The sequence below is a fragment of the Microtus ochrogaster genome, chromosome 6 (genome assembly GCF_000317375.1).
Source record: "Microtus ochrogaster isolate Prairie Vole_2 chromosome 6, MicOch1.0, whole genome shotgun sequence".
Classification (NCBI taxonomy): Eukaryota; Metazoa; Chordata; class Mammalia; order Rodentia; family Cricetidae; genus Microtus; species Microtus ochrogaster.
The window spans coordinates 74,857,827-74,868,073 of NC_022013.1; the positions used below are offsets into that span (position 1 = coordinate 74,857,827).

The 10,247-nt window shown below is 41.8% G+C and overlaps 1 non-coding gene and 1 pseudogene across 1 annotated transcript; both read left to right on the forward strand.

Annotated features, from left to right (window-relative positions):
• The first annotated feature begins 2,042 nt into the window (after positions 1-2,042).
• On the forward strand, positions 2,043-2,150 carry LOC113456252. The gene has a single exon (XR_003377100.1). It is a non-coding gene; the product is annotated as a U6 spliceosomal RNA (small nuclear RNA).
• Positions 2,151-3,779: 1,629 nt separating this feature from the next.
• On the forward strand, positions 3,780-3,985 carry LOC113456233 (annotated as a pseudogene).
• Positions 3,986-10,247: the final 6,262 nt, after the last annotated feature.

The following is a 10,247-nucleotide window of genomic DNA, read 5'->3' on the forward strand; positions in this document are numbered from 1 at the left end:
ATCTTAAAGATATTTCTTGTTTGTACTTAATCATAGTGGAGGATCTTAATAATGTTTAAGTCTATAAGATGGTATCACAAAAGGCACCATTGCAATTTTCAATAACATGATGGTACACTGTAGAAAACCTGTTCAGTTCCTGTTTAGACCCAACAGTTCTGGGAACAAGATGATGTCTCCAAACTGCAGTGTGGATCTCATCTATCTGGCTCCAAGTTCTGATGCAAAGACTTGGAGGATGGTTTGGCTTAAAACTGCAGCACCAGAATACATTCTCTTATCAATTAGCACATGAAAGGGTATAGTTCAGGGGCCGGAGAGAGGGCTCTGTGGTTAAGAACACTTGCTGCTCTTTCAGAGGACTGAGATCTCATTCCCAGCTCTCACATCAGGTGGCTCACACCCACACAGAACTCCAATTCCGGGGGATCTGACACCCCTCCTCACCTCCACGGGCACCGGCAAGCACATGAAACACTTCTGATGACACACACACATTTTTAAAATCAATCTTTTATAAAAAGAAATACAGCAGAGTTTACCCTTAAATGCTATGTGTGGTGGCTGGTCCACCAGATATCTCCTGTGTATCCGCTGCTCTCCTCCCAGCCACCGGATCCACTCCTTTGGGTTACTGATGTTTGATGGGCCCCATTTCCAATCCTAAGTCCTTCCGCCCTCTCAGTTTTTATTCTGACTAGGTGGCAGAATTAAAGGGGTGAGTGATGATCGCCTGCTTGATTAAGGGGATAATACTATTGCTGCTGGAACAAATGGATATAAAATAGCTCGGCCCTATTGGGAGGCTTTCCTGGGCTTCATTTTTCTCCCATTAGACATTAGCATTTGGGCGATTTGTTGCAAAGTGTCAAGACTTCCAGGAGATATCATCATTACAGCACGTGGTTATAGATCTGGAGAGCGCTATGCAAGGATAACCTATTGGGCTTGTGAATCACCACCTAAGCAATCCCATCCTTTGACTACTCTGAATAGATTAATAAGCCCTTCTCTTTGTGAATGGTCAGAACTGGAGACCAAACATCGCCATGTTAATCACTAAATCAATTGTCCTGAGTCCTGAGCCCAATTCCGTATTCTGTTCTGAGTTCATCCCACTGGATTCAATTCAAATCAAAAAGAAGAATATTTCCTAAGCCCCTTGAGGCTATAGCAGACTTGAAGAGATTCATATGAAGAAGGGGAAGGTGGATTCAGTCTGTTGCCGGTCTGTTTTGAAGATGATTATATTTATTCCTTTCCAAACTAATCTTTGCAGGTGGAAGTCTGTACCAAAGATGCCTGCACGAAAAGCAATGAACCCAAGTCAGCACTGCGGAAGATACTCCAAGTGACATTTCAATACCTATAATCCATGATATTACTTCAAGGTACCCAGCTTTTTATCAGTCAATCTAAACAACTTTGATCATAAGAAATGGAAGCAAATATCAAAGAAATCAGTTTAGCCATGACAATCTCACTTAAAGGCTGCTGTAAGTATGGATGCATATCAAATTTCTTACATTTCTCGGGTATCTACCTGCATACCAGAAGCATTAAAACCTGATTTCCTGATTCCATATCTCTTGCGTAGTCATCTATTAACAGATATCTGAATGTAAGAATTTGAATGCGAGAGGGCCTCTTTATTTGAATGTGTCCTTTAGTGCATTCTTTTGTGAAGCAAAATTCTGATTTTAACTAGAATGACCACTTTATAACTGAATCTCTTTGAAAATATTTGATTTCTCTATCTCAGATTGCCCTAAAGCTAAAAATAGGTCTCAGATAAATAGAGCAAACAGTATTTGGATAGCTGCTAACAATTTTATCAGAGTTTTAATAGAATCCCTTTCTTTACCCTTTTCTTGCTCAGAAATTACCAGAGGTTGAAAGTGAGGCCTTTAATAATTCAGATTTGGGGCTGGAGACATGGCTCTATAAATTCAAGGCCAACCTGGTCTGCAAAGCAAATTTCAGGAGAGCAAGGGCAACATAGTAAGGCTCTTTATCAACAAATAAACTAAAAATTAGAATAAGTGCTTGCTTTGGCAGCATATATATTCGAATTGTAATGATACAGAGACTATTAGCATGGCCTCTGCACAAGGAAAACACTCAAAAATAGTAATAATAACCCAGTGTTAGCAGTAATAAAGCTTAATGTCAGATTTATTTATAGGCTATCGTTGGTGTTTTTGATTTTAACCATTCTGACAGGTGTAAGATGGTATCTCAAAGTTGTTTTGATTTACGTTTCCCTGATCACTGAGGAGGTTGGACATGACCTTAAGTGTCCTTTGACCATTTGAACTTCTGTTGAGAATTCTCTGTTCAGTTCAGTAACCCATTTTTAATTGGGTTAATTAGAATTTTAATGTCTACTTTCTTGAGTTCTTTATATATTTTGGAGATCCGGCCTTTGTCTGATGTAGGGTTAGTGAAGATCTTTTCCCATTCAGTAGGATGCCTTCTTGTCTTAATGACAGTGTCCTTTGCTTTACAGAAGCTTCTCAGTTTCAGGAGGTCCCATTTATTCAATGTTTCTCTTATTGTCTGTGCTACTGGGGTTATACATAGGAGGTGGTCTCCTGTGCCCATGTGTTGCAGACTACATCCCATTTCCTCTTCTATCAGGTTCAGTGTGGTCGGATTTATATTGAGGTATTTAATCCATTTGGACTTCAGTTTTATGCATGGTGATAGATATGGATCTATTTTCATTCTTCTACAGGTTGACATCCAGTTATGCCAGCATCATTTGTTGAGGATGCTTTCTTTCTTCTATTGTATATTTTAAGTTCCTTTGTCGAAAATGAGGTGTTCATAGGTTTGTGGGTTAATATCCGGGTCTTTAATTCGATTCCATTGGTCGACATCTCTGTTTTTTATGCCAATGCCAAGCTGTTTTCATTACTGTAGCTCTGTAATAGAGTTTGAAATCAGGGATGGTAATGCCTCCAGAAGTTCCTTTAGACAGAGACCCACATCATAACAAGGACTGAGCTCCCAAGGTCCAGATGAAGGGCAGAAAAAGGGAGAAGATGAGCAAGGTAGTCAGGACCACAAGGGATTGGTCGACCCACTGAGGCAGTATGCCTGTTCTAATGGGAGCTCACCAAATATAGCTGGACCGGGACTGAAGGAGCATGCTATCAAACCGGACTCTCTGATGGTGGCTGACAATGGGGGCTGACTGAGAAGCCATTGATAAAGGCACTGGGACTTGTTTTTACTGCATGTACTGGCTTTGGGGGACCCTTGTCTATTTGGATGCACAGCTTCCTAGGCCTGGATGTAGGGTGGAGGGCCTTGGACTTCCCACAGGGCAGGGTTCCCTGCCCTCTCTCAAGCAGGGACGGGAAGGGAGAAGGGGGAGTGGGAAGCTGAGAGCCAGGAGGGGAATGGGAGGAGGGGAGGAAGTGTAAATTTTTTAATGGAAAAAAAAAGAACTCCACAAAAGAGGGTTTCCACAAAATACACTTCAGAGTACTTTTTACTCCTCTTTTCAAAAGTGAGCATATCTATCCACAAATCATCTGCTGGAAAATAAACTCTGTTGATTGAAAATCAAATAAATAAATAAATAAATAAGTTCTCTCACTACTCAAAAAAAGATTTATTTATTATGTATATAGTGTTCTGCTTGCAGGTATGCCTGCACGCCAGGAGAAGGCACCACGCGTTATAGATAGTTGTGAACTACCATGTGGTTGCTGAGAATTGAACTCAGGACCTCTGGAAGAGCAGCCAGTGCTCCTTTTAACTGCTGAGCCATTGCTTCTTGGACTTTTGGCTAAGATCAAGTGTAGTATCTGTTCTTGTCAGTTTGGTTGTGTCTTATACAGAACAGAAGACTTGCATTTCAGTGGATTTGGCTTGTACATATGGTATTAAATACAAGAACTCCACTTACCTAAGCTTAGGAGTTGCTTCTCTACTACATAGGAATTCAAGACCATCTTAGGCTATGTGAGATCTTGACTAGAGGTGGGAAGGAAAAAAATCTCCTAAAATAAGTATTATATTCCTCCTATTCTTCTTCTTCTAGAACATTTGTCTGATTATATTTTGAATTTATGACCATGCTAATTAAACTGATGGGTGAAACAAGTTCATGTTAGTTTTATTTCGTGTTGTTTTATAATAAGTATTTCGTAGTTCCAACTCGATTTATTGCAGTGACTATTTTTTTCTACTGAAAGCGTAAGAATGCTGTGAAAAGTGTATATAAACATACTTTAGGGGGCTCTTTTGAATTTTCTGCTGAATTTACCAATATGCCTGCCAGATCCCCAGCACGGTATACTGCTGATTGTTCCAGATGCATAGTGCCCTGTGAAAACATACAGCCTGGTCTTCAGTTTGAGCTTCCTAAAGCTTGTTTTGGCTTTTCTTTTCCCTTACTTTTCCATATGGATTTTGGAAAACAGTTTATTAATATCTACAAAACTCTCTGTGGTTTTAATTAGGACTGCATTGACTCTGTGAGTCACTTGGAGCAGAATTTGTGTCTCAATAGTATCTAATCTTTCATGTATTAGGCGCAATAAATTGCTTTTGTGCTTGATACATTTATCTCATCAACATTTGATAGAGCTCAATACACAGTAGTAAAGGTATTTTATTAGATTTGTACCTAATTGTTTCCTTTTAGGGGTACAATTATTAATGTTCCTTTAAGTAAATTAAAATTTAATTGTTTGTTATTGGCGTGTAGAAAGACCATTGATTTTGATATAATAAAACTCGGCTCAGCAACCTTGCTAAATTTATTATGAGTCTTGGGCACTTCGTTGTAGATTGCTGAATTCTACATGGATCTACAGAATAAACTTAAGGGCACTTTCAGCCCTCTACCATTAGTGAGGATGTTTGTTACCTATGAAGTTTAAAGAGAAAACCTTTTATTGGGTTGAAGAATTATCTTTTAGTTCTCATTTTCTGACATTTATTATAAATATGTCACATGGTTTCCTACATCTTATGTTTTTGGATGATTAATTATGTGTTGATTTAAAAGCTATGAACTAGTCTACTCTCGCTGGGTAAGCCCTGCATGGTTGCCATGTGGTCTCCTCTTTACATGTTGCTGGGAGCTGCTTGCTGTAATCTGCAGGTGCATCCACCTCTATCCTCATAGAACTGCTTCCACTCTGCCTTTTCTTCTAGCAAAGCCTTTACCATGTTTGACCTTGACCATCACGCTGATTCTGTCGCTATAGAAGGATAGCCACTCCTTTCTTTACTTTGTAGACAAACTGGATAAAACACGTTTTATGTATTTCTTAAATGTTGGTAGAATTCACCAATAAATACCTGTGATTTTCCTTGGAGAAAGACCTTTAACTTGGAATGCAATTTCCTCAATCATTTGGAGTTTTTCTAGATGTTTCCTTTCAGCTGAGCTTTTTGATTTTAATCTTGAATATGCAAAGTTGGTCCTTTTCAAACCACTTGACAGCATTATGAGCAGAATGCCGTTTCCAGTGTACCTATTGATTGATTTCCTTCCATGGTAGAGTCTTAGAGGTCTTTAATTTAGTAGATTTAAAAAAAAATACCTCTTGATTTTATTGATGTTTTTCTGGTTTTTTTTTCAGTTCTTTGAGAATTTCATACAATGTATTTTGATCATAGTCAACCCCCTCCCCAAACTTCCCAGATTCACTCGCTTTCCTACCCACCCAACTTTGGGCCCAAGCTGTTCCATGCCAATGTATTCGGTAGAGTAGCTTTCTACTAAGACGTGGTTGGCCTACTGGAGGCCACACCCCTTAAGAAAACTGATCCTCATCCTGGTAGCTCTCTTTGCCAATGGTTCATCAGCTTGAGCTCAGACTTCATGCTTCCCTCTTCACGCTAAGAATTTATTGACTGGAGCTTGAGCAGGTCTCGTGCATGCTGGCACCGCCACTGTGGGCTCCTCTGTCTAAGCACCCTGCTCTGTCTGGAGAATGCTCTTTCCTTTAGGCAGTCAGTCAGCCACTGTCTCTGGGCCCTAGATCTCTCCAGCCCCTCTTCCACAGCAGTCCCTGAGTCTTGGGCAGGGGCTGGAGGAGTGACAGATGTCATGCAGAACTTAGTGCTCCATGGTCTCTTCTCTACGGTTTGACAGTTTGTGGTCTCTGTGCCGAGCGCTGTCTCCTGCTACACTATACACAACACTCTTTGTAGGAGTGAGGCTGGGAAAATGGCCATCCTACAGAAAGCAAGCTTACAGATTCAACACAGTTCCTATCAATCCCAACACAATTCTCCATGGAGAGATTGAAAAGGATAATGTTAAATTTCTCTTTGAAAAAAAAAAAAAAAACAAGTCTGGCCCAAACATCCCTGAACAATTCAAAATGAAAACCACCTGCTGCAGGTAACACCATCCCGATTTCAAGTTAGACCACAGAGCTGTAGTAATGATAAAGGAGAAAAACAGGGCAACTGACTTAAAAACATGCACCTGAATCGAAAAACTAGCCTTGAGGACTGCAGCTAAGCACATGAACCTATTGACAACTGATTTTTGACAGAGGCCAAATATACAGACCAGAGAAAAGATGACATCTTCAAGAGGTGATGCTGGCCAAATGGGAGAGAGCTGAGCCTTATCTCTCACCCTGCATGAAACTCAACTCCAAGTGTCCCAAGCTCCTCAGCCTAAGACCTGATATTCTCATTTTTAACAGAGGTAGGAAGAAGGGAATCCATGTAAATTTGCTGACACAGGAGAGGACGTTGTGAACAGGACCCCTACAGCTCAGGCATCTAGAGCAACCGCTGATGAATGGGAGCTCATGGAGCCTCCAGTCCACCTGTACAGCAAAGCACCGCCATCCGCGTGCAGAGGCAGCCTGCAGAGTGGGAAAGAATCCTCACTGATTTCTTAAATATTACTTTCTGTTTGCTACTACAGATAATTCTGCTCTTTACTGCTTTCCTCTTCCGTCTTGCCTTCGTGTTTCCTCAGAGAGAGTAGCTAACTTTGCTGGTTGTAAGATGTAGTCGAAAGCCCATGGCTTTGAGTTTTCCGCTGAGCCCTGATTTAGGTGGCACATGTCGTGAAATGTTGCATTCTCATTTGTTCAAAATACTTTTTACTAACTGTTGAACCTTCTTGGCCTATAGATTATTCACAGGGAATTGACTTAATTCACAAATATTTAGAATTTTCTCAGATACTTTGTATGGGATTTTCATACAGTTAATTTTTCATGTGTTCTAGGGACATGGGTTTGTGATTTTCACTTCTCTTACATTAGCTAAGGTTTGCTTCAGGGCACAGAACAGAGTCCGTCTTGAAGAGCATGAGTGTGTGCTTTGGTCAGTGTGTTTATAAACATCATGTGGAAGAGGCTGAGTCATGGCGATGTGTGGATTATTTATAAACTTATTGACCCGCTGAGTTGCTCTGTCAATTATTGGCAGAGGAGATCTGATGTCTCTACATGTAATCTGTGGATGAATCTATTGCTTCTTTAGGTGTATGTAGGGAAACTCCTGGAAAGAAGCCGCACAGTATAGCGACCTTTCTATAAGGCTGTCAACTGGTTGGAATGTCAGTGAACTCTGGGCACATGGGAACAGGGAGTGTGGGGTAATCTGTGTGTTCTCAGCTCATGGCCACACATTTGGCTCTAAAAATAAGCTACCACCTCTATTTTTTGAGGTGAGAGATGGGGACAAGTACATCATTTTTGCCTTAGGCATTTGATGTGCTGTTATCAAGTACATATGTGCACATTGCCGTTTAGGGACATGATAAACTGACCCTACATTCAGCGTGTGGTCTATCCCTTACCAGTTCTCATAATTTCCTTATTCTTATGTCTGTATTACCTGATGTTTATATAACCACCCCAGATTTCATTCGCATCGCTTTGAATGACGGGATTGTTTCCTGGGATCATTTTTAAATACTAGGCTGTGGTAGGATAACTTTGTTCATAGCCTCAGAAGATGAATCTCTCTTACCTGTGTTTGGCCGCTGGTTTGGAGTAGGGTGAATTATTTTCTGTCTCTTTGTCAGTAAGTTAGCCTCCAGTTTGTTTCTCCTCAAGTTTTGCAGGGTTTCTTCACCTCTGTCGAATGCACACACTCCTCCATGGCTTCCTCAGGACTTGGCTGGACTATAGGAGAAGGGCTCACGTGCTGAAGAGTTTCCTTGTGTGTGTGGCACAGACGGGGACATGCAACTTGGAGCTGATTCTGAGCTTGTATTACTTTGCTTTTGAAATTAAGGCGTCTTCCATCTTTTCCAGCTTTCTAGTCTCTTGCATTTCCTATCCTGGACCTTTGGCTAAAATGTTATTTTTCTCTGGGGCCTTGTGTCTTCCAGATGCTACACAGTTAGCACAGCTAAAGCTACTTTGGAGGCGATGAGGAGGAAAAGGAAATATAGAAAACAGCAAAGATTCTCCGCTCCCTGTGTTTATTCTCTGGACTGCAGGGCTCCTTTTTCTGGTTCCTCGGAAGAGAAAAATGAGCTGTCTGGGTCTTTCTGATTCCCGTTTGGCTGAAGTCATGGTACTTCCCTCTGACAAGCTCCATCCTTCGCGCAGGGCCAAGAAGAAAAGGACAGGAGCAAAGCAGAATGGGACTTTGCCCCCCCACACTCTGTATCTCCCCCTCTGCACATTCTGGCCAAAACGATGGGAGAAGATTGCCAGTCTCTCGGGCTTCACTTTCACTGTTCTCTGGTCCACCCTGGGGCTCCCCCCGGGTTAAATGTGGAAGGGAATGGAGATGGGTGAGGCACCCTCTGACAACCGTTCTTCATGACGTAACGCCTTCCATGGTGCCCCTGCCATGGTTCTGTTCCAGATCCCTCAGCCAGTGCTGGGCGCAGGCTTTCCCACCCTGCTATTTGAGAGAGAATGGCTATAGTAGCCTTACTCCATGCTGGTCAGCACAGGATGCTCACACACACACACACACACACACACACACACACACACACACACACGCACGCAGCAGATTTTTCTTTATTGCAATGCCTTCGGCTGATTTATTTTTGCTTCTTTCCCCCTTTCAGCCAGAGATCTAACAAAAAAAAAAATTGATAGACACCATTCTCAACCAAATGTTGGCATGTAAAATCTTTCCTTTCTTAAAATGAGCCATTATGGCACAGCACCAGTTCCCAAAGGCAGGGCTGCAAGGAGTGGGCACAGGCTGCCAAGCCATCAGTGCAAGCATACCAGCACCCGAGCAGTGAGCCTCCTGTGTGCATGGCATTGTCGGTGTGACTTCACTAAACTTCTGACAGTGAATGCTTGTGAATTATGTTTCTGGGTTGTTAAAATATCTTTTATGTTAGTGATATGTAAAAATCAAATGTGAAATTCAACCAGAAAAATATCAGTAGATTGACTTTACTTCCAGAACATTGCCAATAACTTGGCTTCTTATAAAGCATACATTTTCAATGGTTTTTTTTAATGTTTATTCTTTGATAAAATACAACGTCAGCTAAATTTGTTATACTCTAAACATGTAGCTATCACATGAGCCCGTTTGATTGGTGCCTGGAGTGCATCAGCTCATCCTTGTCTTTGACCTTAACTTAGGCCCAGATTTTGACTACATCATCTGCAGCGCGGGCTCTTGTCATATCCCCCATGCTCCGTGTAACCCAGAGGCGCACACGCATGCAGAAAGAGATAAGGACCATTGTGGTTTCAGGATATGTCCCTTCAGAAACAGGCTGTTTCCATCTCGCATGTTCCCTTCCTGTCATCTTACCATCAGCTGCTCCGGTGTCCCCAAAGAATACTAACTACTGATCGATACCCCAGACATGTCTGGCCATGGCCTACACGTGCCCTGGGTAGTTCATTTATTTGCCTTGGTGGATTTGCTAGAGTGGAATTTAATCAATAGCTTATTCATTAATTCTGGTCCTTGAGACTGTAGTGGCGATGCTGGGCAAAGAGGACAGGCTGGCTCCTGCTTTGATTGAAATATGACAAACCCTCCAACCGACAGCCTCACTGGGTGCTGGAATGCTCACAAGCTTGCGTCTGCTGTCTCCAAAAAACAAAAGCTGAGAGAAACATATGGAAGAGGTTTCATCCTGTCCTGCCAGAGCTCTGAAGCCTATGGTTTCCAGGCATGGAGCCCCAGGGAAAGTCAAGAGAGAGTCCTGATTGAGTCTGTTATGGCCTTTAATTGAGACCGCATTGGTTTGGGGCTGAATTACTGATGCAGCGTCTGAGGTATAAAGTCCTTGGAATGCTTACAAAATAATT